This window comes from Narcine bancroftii, chromosome 13, assembly GCF_036971445.1.
Source record: "Narcine bancroftii isolate sNarBan1 chromosome 13, sNarBan1.hap1, whole genome shotgun sequence".
NCBI classification, from domain to species: domain Eukaryota; kingdom Metazoa; phylum Chordata; class Chondrichthyes; order Torpediniformes; family Narcinidae; genus Narcine; species Narcine bancroftii.
In genome coordinates, this window is record NC_091481.1 from 59,874,061 (window position 1) to 59,893,255 (window position 19,195).

The 19,195-nt window shown below is 44.8% G+C and overlaps 1 protein-coding gene across 4 annotated transcripts in view; it reads right to left on the reverse strand.

Annotated features, from left to right (window-relative positions):
• Positions 1-19,195, reverse strand: part of LOC138748645 (glutamate receptor ionotropic, NMDA 2B-like) — a 177,336-nt gene that overhangs the window by 29,604 nt on the left and 128,537 nt on the right. The gene's annotated exons all lie outside the window — the stretch shown is intronic.

A 19,195-nucleotide genomic window follows, 5' to 3' on the forward strand; every position in this document is an offset into this window, starting at 1 on the left:
ACCAAAGACACCGCCTTTCCTTGACTTTTCGCGCATTATTTTTATTTATCGTTGAAAGGTGGTTTATATGAGCGTTGGTCATGTGGTGCTGCGACAAAACAACAAATTTTGTGACTTGTTCGGAAAGTGAGGGAAGGAGGAACAGCACGAGTTCAGGGGGGTCTGTGGCATACATCAAGTGAGAAACGTCTGGCATTTCAAGTGTGAGGAACAGGAGCCTTCCAAGGCATGAGTAACAAAAGGTTGTCTGACTTATCAAATTAATGTAATAGGACTAGATGTACACACACAGTTCAGTATTTAATCACTGCAGCATTCAGGGATCTTTCTGGGGAAATTAAAATAAATTAGCATTTGGGATCATATTAATCTGGATCTACTTTTTTTTAAAATGAAGTATTTTGCCTTCTCCTGAATGCTCTTTTCAGTATTAAAGGACCCTCTGAACGTCACTGTGCTTACTCCTTCTGTAGGATGGTCCGTGTTGTTGAATTCAAGTACTTGCCAAATCGATGTCAGGTCATTTGTATTCAGTTAAACCTGCCCTGGAGAACAGAGGGCACCGGAGAGAGCCAATCAAATTTCAAAGTCCAAGTTTATTGTCAGAGTACATACACGATAGCACATATAACCCTGAGATTCTTTTTTCCTGCGGGCACAGTAGAATTACCACTTATTGCTGGAGAAAACTATCTTCAAAAAAATGATGTGTATAGAGAAGGTAAACAAAGAAAGAAATGTAAACAAACTGCAAATGAAAAAAAAATTCAGTAATCAATAATGTGTAAAGTAAGTGTCCTTAAATTAGTTTCTGATTTAGTCTGTTTTAAATTTAGGCGTACAGCATGGTAACAGACCATTGCGGCCCACAAGTCCGTGCTGTCCAATTTACACCCCCAGTATGTTTCAAAAGGTGAGCAGAAACCAGAGCCTCCATGGAAAATCCATGCAGACACAGGGAGAAGGTACAAACTCCTTACAGACAGCGCGGGATTCGAACCCCAGTCCTGATTGCTGGCGCTGTAAAGATGTTGCGCTAACCATCCCGCCCAAAATGTGATGTTATGCATGCACTGTTGTTTAGGAGACTGACGGCGGAGGGGTAGCAGCTGTTTCTGCACCTGGTGGTGCGAGCCACTCCATCTTGATCACTCGACCAATGCCCCCCCGAGCGTAAAGCCCTGCAAAAGGTAATGGACACACCCCAGGACATCACAGGCGAAACCCTCCCCATCACCGAGGACAGTCGAAGAGCAGCAGAAGTAATCCTCAAAGATGCACACCACCCAGCACTCGCTCTGTTCTCGCTGCTACCTATATGGGAAAGAGGTATCGGTGCCACAAGACTCCCACCAACAGGTTCAGGAACAGCTGCTCCCTCTCCACCATCAGACTCCTCAACCACAAACTCAATCAGGGACTCATTTAAGGAATCTTGCACTTTAATGAGTTTTTTTCTCTCTCTGTTGTTTACATTTATTTACTCGTTTACATGTGTACATTGAGTATACATTTTTTGCCAATAAGTGGTCATACTGCCTTGGGAATCTTGGGGTTGTATTTGATGTCATGTATGTACTCTGACAATAAATTTGAAATCTGAAACCTTAACAATTCCTCCAAATGGGAATGGGAAGATATTTGGTACATTGAAATACAATGATATTCCTGGTAGAGACAGGAGCTGATGGTGTATTAATGAAGTGTTGATCTTAAAGTTGAGCCCCAAGAACATGTATAGCAGTAGTTTTCAAATTTTTTTATTCCCACTCACCTCCTTAAGCAATCCTTAGGCTATAGGTGCTCTGTGATTAGTAAAGGATTGCGTAAGGTGGTATGTGGGTGGAAAGAAAAAGTTTAGAAACCACTGTTTCAATCGTCCCTAATTGACTCGTTATGTGCATGGTTTCAGAACTCCAAAGGAAATGGGCCAATGACAATTTTTCTCAAGCCAAATATTTCTGTAACAATTGGGTAGAGAGCAATGATTCTCAACCTTTCCTTTCCCACTCACATCCCACCTTAAGCATCTATGCCCCCTTATAATCTTGTAGACCTCTATTAAGTTACCTCTCATCCATCTTTGCTCCGAAGAGAAAGTCCCCAGCTCTACTAACCTGGCCTCATAAGACATGTTCTCCAATCCAGGCAACATTGTGGAAAATCTCCTCTGCATCCTCACCATAGCTTCCACATCCTTCCTGTAATGAGGCAACCAGGACTGAACACGTGGGCTCTAACCAGAGTCTTAGAGAGCTGCAACATTACCTCTCAACACTTGAACTCAATCCACTGACTAATGAAGCCCAGCATATCATAGGCCTTCTTAACTACCCTATCAACCTTCATGGAAACCTTGAGAGATCTATGTATTTGGATCCCAGGATCTCTTTGTTTTTCCACACTGTTAAGAATCCCACCTTAACCATGTACTCTGCCCTCATACCTATCCGAATTGAACTCTATCTGCTACTTTTCTGCTCAATTCTGCATCCTGTTGTAGCCTATGGCAACCTTCTGCACCACCCACAACACCTCCAACCTTCACGTCATCTGCAAACTTAATGACCCACCTCTCTACTTCTTCGTCTAGGATATTTACAAAGAGCAGGGGGATCTAGAACAAATCCTCGAGGAACTCTACAAGTCACTGGCCCCCAGGGAGAATGCATTCCATCTACTGTTACCCTCTGCTTTCTGCAGGTCAGCCAATTCTGAATGCGCACAGCTAAGCTTCCATGGATCCCATATCTCATGACTTCCCAAATGAGTCTACCATGAAGTCAAATGCCTTACTCCACATGTACCATATCTACCATCCTACCTTCATTAATTTCTTCTGTTACTTCCTCAATTAGGTTCATGAGGAATGACCTTCCCCTCACAAAGCCAAGCTGACTATCCCTGAGAAGACTATACTTCTCTAAACGGTCACAAATCCTGTCCCCAAGAGTCCTCTCCAATAGTTTTCCCACCACTGATGTAAGATTCACTGGTCTATAATTCCCTGGATTCACCCTATTAACTTTTTATTTAAATACAGATGCTCTCCAACTTACGATTTTACAAAGTTACGATGGTTCGAATCTGTACTTTCAATTTCGAATTCCGATCTGTTCCCATGCTTGCGATATGAGGTACACTACTCTCTCATCCAACAATTCATTTTAGTTTGCTTCAAACATTCTTCATGGCTGATGTGCATTCAGCTGTACGTTAATGGTTTTCCCCCCAGTGTGGAATAAAGGTATTCAAAATTTAATTTAAAAAAAATGGTAGGTGTGGTATCATTTGCCGGAATGTAACCTCATTGTAAGTTGAGGACAACCTGTACTTACAAACTTCCAAAGAGCACCGACTATCCCTGTACTCCCAGAAGGCCTAAAATATTGATATGAACCCAACACGCCGACACTCTTTAAGACAGCAAGAAATAGCGACACGATCTCCAATATTGACGTGGATGACTTAAGTATTGACAAACTCCTGGAGTAATCCAAATTTGACGCATCCTCACCGAACACTCAAGTATTGATGAACTTCCAGAGATGACATTTAGTGGTCCAGAAGAATTGATGCACACCCAGCTGAAATACTTTTGTTTTGACACAGCTGAACTACTCCCCTTCTATTGATAAATTCTGTGGGAGAACAAGGATGACGAACATTTTGGGCTGAAACCTTTCCTCAAGACAGTCTTTATAAAAAGTGTGAAAACCTGCAAGTCTGCAGAAGTTGTGATTAAAATGTTACGAGCCCAGAGGACCCCAAAACCCACCAGCAATAGATATTCACCAAGACAAATGGTTACTTAAAAAAACGTTGCTTTAAATTATCTTGAAACATGAAAACGGAATCACACTTTAACTTATTACTATTAACTTAACTAACCTAACTTAACCGCACACAGCTTGAACATATAAACAATCAAAAGAACGGTAAACAGATAACAAATGTTAACAAACTGACTGTGCTATACAGAGAGAGCAAAGAAAATCAATAAAGTGCACAAGTAAGAGTTCATAAACGAATCCCTGATTGAGTCGTTGAGGAGTCTGATGGTGGAGGGGGAGCAGCTGTTCCTGAACCTGGTGGTGCGAGTCTTGTGGCACCGATAACTCTTTCCTGATGGCAGCAGCGTGAACAGAGCGTGTGCTGGGTGGTATGGATCCTTGATGATCGGTGTTGCCCTCTGACGGCAGCACTCCCTGTAGATGAACCCAATAGTGGGGACAGTTTGCCCGTGATGTCCTGGGCTGTGTCCTCTACCTGTTGGAGGGCTTTACGCTCAGGGGCATTGGGTGTCCCCCATACCAGACCATGATGCAACCAGTCAGCACATCTTTCCACCACACCTCTGTCGAAATTTGCTGGGGTTTCCGATGTCATACCAAACTCCTGAGGAAGTAGAGGCGCTGACATGCTTTCTTCACGATGCCTTTGGTGTGTTGCACAGGACAGAAAGAGACCCCAGAGAGTTGTGAGCTCAGCCAGTGCCATCGTGAGCATCAGTCTTCTCTCCATCATGGACATCTACCAGAGGGGGGGAAATCAAACTCTAACCTCAAGGACAGCTTCTTCCCTTCTGCCATCAGATTTCTGAACAGATAATGAAGCCCTTTTGCACTAATGTATTTACTTGTTTACATTAATATAGTAACATTTCCAACTGTGATGCTCCCACGAAACAACTATTTTTGTGATACGTTCATTTGTGATTCTGATCTGCAGTCTCGAGTGTGTCACCTATTGATAAATTCTTCCAGACTCTTAAATACTAACGCTCACTGAAACTTCCCAAAACCTGCAGGCTGCTCATGCATCCTCTAATACTGATACATCCAGAGGTCAATCTAAATATTGTCACACTCACAGTGTATCCTGATCACTTATCTATCCCCAAGACAGTCTCATATATTGGCAAAGCCCCAGATATTGACTCTCACTGCCTTCTCCAAGTATTGGCGGTCACAGAATTAGCCAGACTTTAACCAGCTTCCAGAGTTTTCCAACAAGTGAGACTCTGCCACAGACCCTCGACTACTGGCACACTCCCGGAGCCTCTCAAAGACAGCAAACTCCCATAAATCTTGACGATCCGGAGGGTGATGGACTTCCAGTCATCCAATGACGTTGACAAACTCACAGAATGTCCCAAAGACTGAATATCAAAGACCATCAGGAAACACTACCGCTCAGTACAGGTCCCTCAGCCCACAATGTTGTGCCCACCTTTAGACCCTGCCTCCCACATAACCCTCCACTTTAAATCCCTCCATATGCTTGTCTAGTTATCTCTTGAATTTCACCAATGCACCTGACCCAGGTCATGCACTCCACGTACCCACCACTCTCTGGGTAAAAAAAACTTTCTGCTAATATCTCCCTTGTACTTCCCACCCATTACCTTAAAGCAGTGGTTCTCAACGTTTTTCTTCCCACTCACAATACTCTGTGATCAGTAAGGGATTGCTTAGGGTACGTGAGTGGGAAGGGAAGGTTGAGAATCACTTCTCTAGACCCCATTGTTACTGAAATATTTTGTTTGAGAAAAATTCTCATTGGCCCATTTCCTTTGGAGTTCTGAAACCATGCACATAACGAGTCAATTAGGGACGATTAAAACAGTGGTTTTCAAACCTTCCTTTCCCACCCATGTACCACCTTAAGCAATCCCTTATTAATCACAGAGCACCTACTGGCATAGGGAATACTAAAAAGTGGTTTGTGAATGGAAAGAAAAAGGTTGATAATCACTGCCTGAAAGCTACGCCCTCTTGTATTGAGCAGTGGTGCCCTGAGAAGGAGACGCTGGCCATCCGCTCTATCCATTCCTCAATATTTTGTCTACCTCTATCATGTCTCCTCTCATCCTCCTTCTCTCCAAAGAGTAAAGCCCCAGCTCCCTTGATCTCTGCTCATAATGTCCACTCTCTAAGCCAGGTATCATCCAGGTAAATCTCCTTTCCACCCTTTCCAACACTTCCACGTCTTTCCTATAATGAGGTGAACAGAATTGGAGACAGTTCTCCAAGTGTGGTCTAACCAGAGTTTTGTAGAGCTTCATCATTACCTTGTGGCTGTCAAACTCTTAACACCCCATAAACTTTCTTAACGACCCCGTCTACCTATGAAGCAAATTTCAGAAGCCCTCCAGTAACGACACGTTCCTGGAGATCTCAAATACTGGCAAACTCAGTCCATCTTTCAGAGTGCATCAAGTTTGACAGTCGCCAAGAGCAGCCCAAATATTGTCACACACCCGAGGACCATCTAATACAGACAAGCTCTCAGATATTCCCTTCCCACAAAAAGTTGACACATTTCCAGTTTATTCATCAAGGATCCACACCATCCTCTGTTCTTGCAAGAGGTATCGGTGCCACAAGACTTGCACCACCAGGTTCAGGACCAGCTGCTACCCCTCCACCATCAGACTCCTCCATTGCTCTACTCGTTATACATCCATGACTGTGTGGCCAGGCACAATTCCAATGCCATCTACAGGTTTGCAGACGACACCACAGTTGTTGTCAGAATCACAAACGGCAATGAGTAAGTGTATAGGAGAGAGATAGATCAGCTCGTCGAATGGTGTAATGACAACAACATTGCGCTCAACGTCAGCAAAACCAAGGAGTCGATTTTGGACTTCAGGAGGAAGTCAGGGGAACACGAACCAGACCTCATCGAGGGCTCAGTAGTGGAGAGGGTCAAAAACTTCAAATTTCTGCATTTCAACATCTCCAAGGACTTGTCCTGGAGCCTCCACATTGATGCTCACAAAGAAGGCTGGCCAGTAGCTATACTTTGTGAAGTATCTGAGGAGATTCGGTATGTCACCAAAGACTCTCGTAAACTTCTGCAAGTTTACTGTGGAGAGCATTCTGGCTGGAAGCATCACTGCCTGGTATGGAGGTGCCAAAGGTCGGGACAAGAATAAACTCCAGAGGGTTGGTAACTCGGCCTGCGACATCACAGGCATCAGACATCACTCTATTAAGGACATCGACATGAGGTGGTGTCTTAAAAATGCAGCCTCTATCCTCAAAGACCCCCACCACCCAGGCCAGCCCCCCTTCACTCTGCTACCATCGGAGAAAAGGTACAGGAGCCTGAAGACGAGCACTCAGCGGCACAAGGACAGCTTCTTCCCCTCCGCCATCAGATTCCTGAATGATCAATGAACCACAGACACGGCCTTACTTTTCGTGCCCTATTATTGTTATTTTTTATTATAGTTATAATATGAATGTTTGCTCTACGACACTGCCGCAAAACACTGAATTTCATGACTTGTTCATGACAATAAATCCTGATTCTGATTCTGATAATGTGGAGCATTCTATTCCGACTGGTTGCATCCGGTGTGGAGATGCCAATGCGCAGAACCGAAGAAGCTAAAGAGTGTTGTGAACTCGGCCAGCGCCATCATGGGCACCAATCTTCACTCCATTAAGGACATCTACTAGAGGCAGTGTCTTAAGAAAGCAGCCTCTATCCTCAAGGACTTCCACCACCCAGGCCATGCCCTGTCTGCCATCATCGGGAAGGAGGTACAGGAGCTTGAAGACAACACCCCACGGTGGATTTCCTCACCTCCAGATCACAATCAGTGAGGATTGGTTAAAAACCTCTCCTCCACAATCTCCATCAATACCAGAGCAACACAGGGCTACGTTCCTAGTCCCCTGCTCTACACCTATCAGATTCTTCAATGATAAACTCAATCAGGAACTCATTTAAGACTCTTACGTTTGCACGTTATTGATTTTTTTTTTCTCTCTATATTGCATAGTCAGTTTGTTTACATTTCTTTATTTGTTTACACATGTATGTTGGGCACAGTTTTTGTTTCACTACCAATAAGTGGTAATTCTGCCTTACTGGCAGGAAAAAGAATCTCTGGGTTGGATGTGATGTCATGTGTGTACTCTGAGGATAAATCTGAAATCTGAATCTGAGGTTCCAGCATACCCCGAGTTCCGAAATCCCCCTGGGGTACCTTCCCAGAGATACCTCCCAAATGCCGGCAACTCCCAACAACTTCAAATGTTGACCAAGTCACCCAAATATCGGCATATTCCCTAAGTACCACAAATATTTACCTCTAAATCTTGACAAATTCTGAACCCCACCCACCTTCAAATCATTATCTCACATTCCCAAAGGCTGGCAGACTCCCAGGAGCCCCTAGTTCCCGATTCATTACCTTGCCTTCACATCTATATCTTCAGGAAGAATGAGCAGATGTTCACTCCTCTAGGTTCGAGAATAGTTTAGTTTTTTCCCCCCAAAAGCCATCAGGCTCTTGAACCTCCCTATACTACCCAAACTCTAACCATAACCAACTTCAGGTCCATCAAAAGATCTGTCTGCATAGCTGAAACATAATTTCTTTTAGTTTTTTAAAATTTAAAAACAATTTATATACACGGCCCCCACCCACCCACCCACTCAGCCACCCACCCACACACACACACACACACACACACACACACACACACACACACACACACACACACACGCGCGCGCGCGCCAGTTAACATCCACAATTCATTATGTGATGTAGACGTTGTGCGAACACCATATTACATACTTAGCAAAGCTACATGGGACACTGAACTTGGGCTAAATTAAACTGTTTAATATTTTTTCACTTTTTAAACTTTTATGTAAACACTTTATAAGCCTGTATCGCAGACAATTTAACAAAGGATCAGGATCATCACTGGTCTCAACTTCCTCACAGTGCTCCACTGGAAGAGTTTCAGGTCGAATAACCTCCATTGATGAACCATCACTCTGTAATGCCTGCAGGACCTGGCTGAGGCCCTTCTTGGGGGGGTGGGGGGGAGTGTTGGCTTCCTCAGGAATATGTCCAGCATTGTTCGCCTAGTTTGCTTTCCATTTTCTTCATAAATTTCTTTATCTGCAGCCAACACTGCACGAGCAATCCTCTCTATCAGTGAAAAGCACATGTCCAGCTACGTCCGCTATGTCCTGTTCTCCCATTGGGATTTCTGACTTCTAACCTTATGGGACCATGGGCGGTGGACTTACATGCGGTCAGACGTTGCCTGAATGGACATTAAGTGGCGCATACCTGGTGGGTATATATACAGAATATATAAATACACACACACACACACACATACACACACACACACACACACACACACACACACACACACACACACACACACACACACACACACACACAATTGAAACATCTTTTCTTGTATTAATTGCAACTCTGAATACTTATTCATCTATTCTTTTATAGTAGTCATCACTTTTTTTTGTCTTGCCATATTATGATAATGTCATTAATTCAAAGTTCAAATTTATTGTCTGAGTACACACATGACATCACATACAGCCCTGTGATTCTTTTTTTTTAATATTACAGTAGTTCATTTTGTGGTGATACGCTGCAGTACATCACACGGCACCCGGCCTAAAGACATCCAACCACCATGGTATAAAGCCGAGGTCCTGACCGTGCTCTCTCTCTCTCTCTCTCACACACTCTCTCTCTCTCTCTCTCTCTCTCTCTCTCTCTCTCTCTCTCTCCGGGACCACTGTAAGCACAGCAAGCAGCTAACTAGATCTTTATGTGAGGGGACTAAAACTGTGTGGCCCCAAACAGTATTGTGCCTGTGTTTTCCTTTGGTGCCACACGTGCATCCTATGTATCTACGTGGCTGCAGCAAGCGACAATTTATGTGCATTTGTCCATTGAGCTTGTGTGTATATGGACAATAAACTCTCATCTTAGTCCAATCAAGTTCGAGTTTATTATCATCATAAAACTGGATGAAACAACATTCTTCGGTCCTCGGTGTAAAAACATGTAAACTCATAGCACACATATTTACAAGCAATTTATATCCAGTCCAGATATAAAATAAATAAATAATCTCAGAGGGATTGTATGAGCAGGTTCATCTGGTCGTTCAGCGTTCTCACTGCCCCTGGGAAGAAGCTGTCCCTCAGCCTGGTGGGGCTGGCTCTGATCCTCCTGCATCTCTTCCCCGACGGGAGTAGCTGGAAGGTGTTGTGTGCGGGGTGGAAGGGGTCCTCAATGATCTTCAGACGACGATCCCAGTAGATCACGTCGATGAGGGGGAGGAAGACTCTAGTGATCCTCTCTGCTACTCTTACGATCCTGTGGATTGACCTCCAATCCAATGCCCTACAGTAACCATAACATGTTGTGATGCAGCCAGCCAGCCAAAGTAATAGTGCTCTCTCTCTTTTAATAGAGCTCCTGTAGAAAGTCCTGTACGTTCCAAAGCATTCTCAAGTATGTTTGACTTTAGACAGAGTATCAAAGACTCCCAGAGAACATCCTGCTTTCCAGCTTTAAAAATAGCAAAACATTCCCTGAAACTCCCTCTTCTTCCATTATTCTGTACACTCAGGCAAGACATAGTCATCAACTCTACTTTATTTCCGCTAATCTTTGCTGCCTGATGAATTACTGCGAGCCTCATCTTTAATTTACCACTATTGAAATCACATTGGCGGGTATTTCTGACAAAATCTCAGGGAGACTAACATCTGTCTTTCTCATCGAAAATTGGAGCAAGGTGTGAAATGGACCTTGTGTATGGATTTGACTCACTGCTGCCCTCTTCTGTCTACCTTGTGTAATCATCCCATAATGCTGCATTTGAAAGATTCGTCTCAAAACAATTCTGATTTCAGATTAATTGTCGGAGTACATTACCTGACATCACATACGACCCGGAGATTCTTTTTCCTGCGGGCACGGCAGAATTACCACTAATTGGTAGTGCAAAAATTAACTGCGCACAACTGTAAACAGATCACAATTGCAAACAAACTGACTGGGCAATACTGGGAGAGCAAAGAAAATCAATAGAGTGCACAAGTAAGAGTCTCTAAATGAGTTTGTCGTTGAGGAGTCTGATGGTGGAGGTGGAGCAGCTGTTCCTGAACCTGGTGGTGCGCGTCTTGTGGCACCGATACCTCTTTCCTGATGGCAGCAGCAAGAACAGAGCGTGTGCTGGGTGGTGTGGGTCCTTGATGATTGCTGCTGCCCTCCGACAGCAGTGTTTCCTGTTCTCGATGGTGGGGAGGGATTTGCCTGTGACGTCTTGGGCTGTGATTCCTGTTTGCAATCTGTACACCCAGGATTAGGATCCATGAGATGAGATAAGGATAAATATCTTCACTCAGAGTCGATTTGAGACAATCAAATCATAAATGGCTGTGATGACTCACTACCCGAACACATTTTACACTCGCTTTGGCAAGGAGAACTCAACGATACCCATGTTAAACCCTGCAGAAGCTGACGACCCCATGGTGTCTGTGTCTGAGGTCAATGTCAGTCATCGTTCAAGAGGTGAACACAAGGCATTGGGCACCGATGGCGTACAGGGCAGGGTACTGAAAATCTGTGCCAACCAACGAGCCGGGGTGTCCGCGGACATTTTCAATCTCTCGCTTCTGCAGTCGGAGATTCCCACCTGCCTCAAAAGGGCATCAATCAACCAGTGCCTAAGAGGAGGAGAGTGAGATGACTTAATGGCTATTGTCCAGTAGCCCTCACACGTACTGCGATGGAATGCTTTGAAATTCTGGTCTTCCACCTAAGTAAAGATCTGGACCCGCTCACCTTCCGTCAAGTTGCTCCACAGCAGATGCAATCTCACTGACTTTCTACTCAGCTCATCGACGATCGCCTAGACAACAGCAACATGTGCATCAGGCTCGTCTTCATCGACTACGGCTCAGCCCTCAACACCAGTGCTGGTCAACAAGCTCCAAACCCTGGGCCTCTGCAACCCTCTCTGCAACTGGATCATTGGCGTCCTCACCCACAGTCAGTACGAATCGGAAACAGCGTCTCCGCCTCACTGGCCATCAATACGAACGCACCTCAAGGATGCGTGCCGAGCCCGCTGCTCTTCTCATTGAACAGTTATGACTGTGTGGCCAGGCACAATTCAAATCCCATCGACAAATTTGCTGAGGACACCACAGTCGTCAGCAGGATCACAGACAGCAGAATGGAAGCGTACGGGATGGGTATAGCTCTTTGAGTGGTGTCACCTTGCACTCACCATTAGCCAAACCAAGGAGCTGATTGTGGTCTTCAGGAGGGGAAATCAGGAGAACACGAGCCAGTCCTCATCGAAAGGGTTCAGAATTTCAAATTCCCGGGTGTCAACCTCTCCGAGGGTCTGTCCCGGAGCCTCCACGTTGATGCAATCACGAAGAAGGCCCGCCAGCGGCTATACTTTGTGAGGAGCCTGAGGAGATTCGGTATGAAGACAAACAACCAGAGGTACAACAACAGCTTCCTCCCCTCCACCATCATCTTTATGAACGGACAATGAACCAGACGCACAACCTCACTTTCTCTTCTTTTTGAACTTATTCATTTTTAATTTATAGCAGTATTTACACAGCTGCAAAATCATAAATTTCATGACATGTTCAAAACAATAAATTCTGATTCTGAAAAATGGAGCAAGGGTGATGAGATGTGTGTGTGTGTGAGGGGGAGAGAGAGATTGAGGTAAAGGTTCCATTATTGTCACATAATACTACATTTAGAATGTAACATACACGGAAGTCTTTAACTTTGTCCACTGTAAGGAAGGCAAACGGTTGCCACTTTGTCCAGCGCTCCTCACAGAAATGAGGCCCCGGCACGGAACGAACCCGCGACTCCTGGTTTATAAGACCAGAGCTCTATCCTCTGAGCTATCCAGGGAGGGATGTGAAGAAGGCAATGGGTGGATGGGGGAAACTCGTGGTGAAAGTTTGGGGAAGGTGTTTAGAGAGATTTGCTGTACAACAGGCGAGTAGTCAGGACTGAGGTGCTTGAGGAGAGCACAACAACAGGGAGCAGGCGACATCGACATATCTAACCCCACCGATCAGCAGAAACATCCCTTACCTGACCGTAACTCTCCTGCCAATTGCACCACGTCCACATCTATCCCTCCTATGAATCTATTTATTGGTGGGGAACAATTCACAATCCTCCTTTCAATCCCCCTCTGTCCTCGACTCAACCAGTTCAGAGGGAAGTGACAAACCATCCAAACTCCAGCCGTTCAGAATCACAAGTTACTTGTGGGGGGTGGGGGGCGGGAGAAAAAAACAGGAATTTCTTTTTCACCTCTTTCATTTTAAAAAGTGCAGAGGGACAAAAATATTTCAAATGTATGTCCCTTGGGCCACTGTAGCTCATCAGCTGAAGTCAAAGATTAAACCTCTCAGAGCAGTTGGTGGGCTCCCGTAGAATACCCACTCGTTCAGTTATGGAGCTAAAACACAAGAGTAAATGCTGGAAGAACTCAGCTGGCCTCACAGCATCCATAGGGGGTAAAGATATTTGACATCTAACTAACATTTTGGGCCTGAGCCCATCTTTCCTTGAGATCAATCAGTCATCTGAATAAAGCCTGGGAAAGAAAAGGTGGGGGGGGGGAGAATGGGAGGGGAGAGGAGATCAGGCCAACAGACAAAAGGTGTTAATTGGATATGATAAGAGGAAAGGCGAGGATTGATTTTGCCTCCGTGAAAGAAGACAGAGGGAGAGAGAAACCAGAGGGAAGGAGTCAGGGGGAAGATTGGGTGGGGGGGGGTCCAACAGAAACCGGGGAAGTTGACGTTAATGCCATCCGGTTGGAGGGGGCCCAGGCGGAAGATGAGGTGTGGTTGCTCCAATTTGCGGGAGGTCTCAGTCTAGCTGTGCACAAGGCCACCAAGGGATCGGGACAGGAATTGAAATGGGCGGCCACTGGGCGATCCCCACTGTTGGCGTGGACAGAGCCAAGGTGCTCAGCCAAGCAAAATTATGGTCTGCGGCCAGTCTCTCCGATGTAGACCCAGATTACAAACATTCTTTCACTGGCTTCTGTTGTGGCTGTCTGCTCTCATAATCAGTCTCCTTCTCCATCAATCTATCACTCTATCTGTCTACCTGCCTCTCGCTCCATCACTCCCTCTCTCACCGTTTTGTTGAACTATCATTTGTCTTTTCGTTCTTTTCTCCATCTCTGGATTTGTATTGTCCCTTTCTCATTTTCTCTCTCTCTCTCTCTCCCACCCAGTCTTATGTCTGCATTTTTATAGGGTGGCCTGATTGGCATAGCGGTTAGTGCAACGCTGATACAGCACCAGCGATCTGATCCGGGGTTCGGATCCTGTGCTACCTACAAAAATTTGTATGTAATTCCCATGTCTGCGTGGGTTTCCGCCGGGCGCTCCGGTTTCCTCCCACCATTTAAAACGTACCTAAGGTTATTTGTCAGTTGGGTGTAATTGGGCGGCATGGATTTGTGGGCCGAAAGGGCCTGCTGCATGTCTAAATTTAAATCTAAATTTATCTGTTTTGCTTCATGTCTCTCATCCCTTCTGTGCTGCTTTTTTTCTCTCTCTCTCAATCTCTCTCTCTCCTCACACACATCCCTCCACCCCCAGCCGATGTGCTTCAACAACCACACCCCCTGCTGATTCCCTCCTCTGCAGTGCCTGGCACCTCAATTCACATCTTCCAGGGAGCTGTCCATCCTCGCAAGAGGTCCATAATTAAACGATCTGCTCCCTCCCACCCCTGAGACAAGTACCTCGAACTTCTCAGTGTCTGGGGAGCAGCCAATCCTTCCCTGTGGTGGCGCAGACCCATAATTATCATCCTGCTTCCTTGTTCCAGAGAGAAACAATTTGAGAGTGAACACAGAGGCCTGCAAATCTTTCTTTCTGCTGAAGGCTGTGTGTGAAAATCAAATTTCTTTTCTGGAGTCCAGCCTTGTCCCTGTACCTGAGCATTCTTCAGTAAGATTGGCAGCTGACTGAACTCCTGCGCTCCCCATGGATAAGAAACGGGCAGAAGAATATCTTGATCATTTCTACATTTTGCACGAATTGATGTGAAATGGAATTCTTAATTAAAGTATATGTGCAGACTGGCAGGAGATTTCAGTGAGGATAAGGCTCAGCGAGGTTAACCGGGCCACAGACAAAACCACCGAAATAGCAAGTGTGGCGATAGAGCAATGGGGCACGGTGACTGGAGGGAGGTGCCTGGTAAGTCATGGTAAGAAGAGGGGGAACTATGGGAAGAACATGCAGTGAGAAAAGAAGGTGGTGAATCTGTGGAATTCATTGCCACAGAGGGCAGTAGAGGCAGGTTCATTAAATATATTTAAGAGGGAATTAGATATATTTCTTCAGTATAAGGGTATTAAAGGTTACGGAGAGAAGGCGGGGACGGGGTACTGAACTTTAAGGTAAGCCATGATCTCGTTGAATGGCGGAGCAGGCTCGAAGGGTCGAATGACCTACTCCTGCTCCTATCTTCTATGTTTCTATGAAGAAACCCAATAGTCGCAGTCAGGGAGTGGAAGGCGATATCACTTTTCTTTTTAAAATGTTCTTTTTAAATATTTGAAGTATAAACAGTTGAACAATGTAATTAATGATACGGAGTCCAGAGGACCCCAAAAACTAGCACCAATAGATATGCACCACAACACAAAGGGTTACTTAAATAAAAGTAGTTTTTAATTATATTTGAACAAGAAAACAGAATTAAACTTTAACTTATTACTATCAACTTACTTAAGCTACTTAATCCGCCTCTAATACTAAGCTTAGAAAAGTTCTTTGGATCACAGTCCAATCTCACTGGTTGCAGGCAATTCTTGTGCTGTGCACAGAAGTTAGCATTAACAAAGTTCATCAGACTTTGATGCTTAACAGGGAAATGGTTACCACTCAGGAGAGTTCTGGTTGGTTTTCTGAGAGAGATTCCTTTGGTTCCAGGACATCCGCATCTGAATCTTTTCCAATCAATCATGCTGATGAAACTTGCCCCCTTCAGGGTTCTCCAGATGATCCTCTTTCTTTCAGGTCACCTTTCAGACTGCTAGTCTTCTCCTCTGACCAGACAGTCTTCCAAAGTTTGCCAGCTTGTCCCTCTGGAACTGATGTCTCTGTCTCTCCTTCTCCCTCAGCTCCCTCCCTCCCTGAGAGCAAAGCTGTTCTCCTCTGCCTGCAAAGATCACATGCTCTCCCAGACAAGTTGTTGAATGTTGCTACTTTGTTGCTTTCTGCAAAATAGCATTCTGCAAAAGTCCTGAAAATATTCTGTGTTTTAAAATGTTTGTGTGCAACCTGCTCTAACAATTCCTCCCAGACTACCTCTAAATACTCTGTCACATTAAAAAGGAAAATAATTCCCAATATAAACGCAATTCAAAAATCCAGAGCATGTTGGTAATAGGACATCAAAAAAGAAACCCAAAGGAGAAAAAAAGGAAGGAAAGAAAAGAGGAAATCATAAATTATTATCAAGGAAATTATAAAGTTTCTTTCTTGAAAAAAAGTTTAGGATTCTCTTCCCTTCTCCTTCAAGAATAATTCTATCAATCTTCATGCTATTCGCAGTTGAACAAAGTTACCTGTTATCTTATCAAAACCCAAAGAAAGAAAAGAAAATCCAAACAAAATAAAGAATAACCCCCCCCCCCCCCCGACTACTAAACAAGGTTGGAAAAAAAGAGGGCTACGTGAGAATTGGGTGACACCGACCTAGACCCAGACGGCGCAGCACAAAACGTGAAATTACTAAATGAAAAATGTCTGAACATTCGACAACTATAAGAATAAACTGGAAATGAAAAATGATAAAAATCATAGATGGTTGGAAATCAAAAATAAAAGCCGCTTGTAAAGGGAAAACTTTAGGTGGCATCCATGGTGGAAGAAGTGGTCAGCACTTCAGGACCATGACCCTTAGGCCTAATGGTTTCTGTTTTTATTCCAAAGAACTGTACAAACTAACCTAAACACATATTGTACACACACACACACACACACACACACAAATGCACTACACACACACACACACACAAACGCACTACACACACACAAATGCACTACACACACACCATATACATACACACACCATATACATACACACGCACGTATGCACCACACACACACACCATATACATACACATGCATGTATGCACCACACACACGCATGCGCATGCACGCATGCACGCACGCGCACACACACATACACACACACACACACCATATACATACACACACACGAATGCACTACACACACACCATATACATACACACGCATGTATGTACCACACACACGCACACACACACCATATACATACACACACATGAATGCACTACACACACACACCATATACATACACATGTATGTATGCATCACACACACACACCATATACATACACACACATGCATGCATCACACACACAGAACATGCATACACTCACACGTACATACACACATGCATGGAGGCACACACCATATACACAGTCTCACATATGCATGTACCCCACACACACACACCCACACCATATACATACATATGCATGTATGCTCCCACACACACACACACACACACACACACACACACACACACACACACACACACACACACACACACAGACCAGGAGCTCTGTGCGCGATCGATGCTTGAGGCCAGCTATTGGAGGATGGGCCAGATGAGGAAAAATGAGCCACTGTTTCTCCAGGTGACCTACAATACTTTCCTTTGGATGAGGATCAGCCAATCATTGAGCAACCTGTCAGCTGTCCCAGGGAGTAGATTGAATGTTTTGAAAACCCATCAGTCTCTCTTGATGAATGATCCCTGCATCCCAATACTTATTCAAACATCTGTCATTCCGCACAGTTTGGGATCAAATCCAGGACTGATTGCATGTAGTGGGTGGGGAGCTGGAGTCAAGGACCATACTTAGACCCCCTTGCCTCTGACGGAGGGAAATTACGAGGAGAAAATGTTCTCTTTATGCATTCGGAAAAGGATCTGTCAGTGTTTCTATGGAAACAGTGAACGAGTGAAGGCATATTGATGAAAACGTAATGCGGATACTAAACAATGCATCCAAGAATTTGCTTTCGCAACATTGCAAGTTAAGAATGTCTCCACATGCCACAGGTCCACTGGACTCAAGGGGATAGTGTCCCGACATGCCCTAATGCCCTTGCCAAAGTGCTGGAGGTCATGGCTTTGGTTCGGGTTTGATGAATAGCTGCAACGCACCCTGTAGATTTTCTCACACAGTGACAAGCTCCCGCCCTTGTGCAGAGACAACTCATTCATAGAACACCATCGGCACCAGCATCCAGTTAATGGCATCTTTAAGGAGGCCACGTGTTCACCTAACAGTTTAATGGAACACAGAAACCCTCCGCTGGGGTCTCACAGTGCCAGCATCCCTTTACAAATAACACGCTCAGTCAGCCAAGGTGACTTCAAGATGATTATAGTTTTTACCTTTCAGCTTTATGTTAATGCAAGAGGAAGTATCGCCACACAAATGTTCAGTACACCCACACACTTACACCAAGCTGCATGCATGCAGACAAGCACACATACACAGACATACAATTGCACACACGATCTAAATACACATACACGGGTATTCGCAAATACAACCACACCAAGACACACAGGTATGCACTCACAGACAAGCGCACAGATGCACACACACATATACATACAGGCACATGTATGTCCATAGACATATGGCTACACACACACACACACACACACACACACACACATGCACAAACCTACACACTCGTGCACACATGTACACACACATACATACAAAAACACACATACACACACATACATATATGCAATACATACACACATGTGCATACATACACACAGATACATACACACAAGTACACATATACACACATGTACACACATAAACATACACACATATGTATACACACACCCATAAGCATGCACACGTGTGCACTCTGCAAAGGATTGCTCCAGTCATTGGTTTAAGGTTCTACCTGAATGGCCTGTGCCCTCCAACAGCCCTGGGCACTGCAGACCTCCCAGTTATGGTGGAGGAATGGGTCCCCCAGAGGCAACCTCAGGGCAGATGGGTGGGGCAGCTCTACGCTGTGACCATCATGGTCCATTGTCAAGACCTTCCCACTGAGATCGATAGGTCGGAGTGGAATGAGTCGGGGTCCAGGACATACTTAGCTCCCCAAACACTGAGGGCATAAGGTGAAAACTGTTCTCTTTATCTACACATATAAAGAGCTAGGAGTGTTCCCATGGAAACAGAGAACAAGTGAGTGGAGGTGTTGCTGTGGAAACGT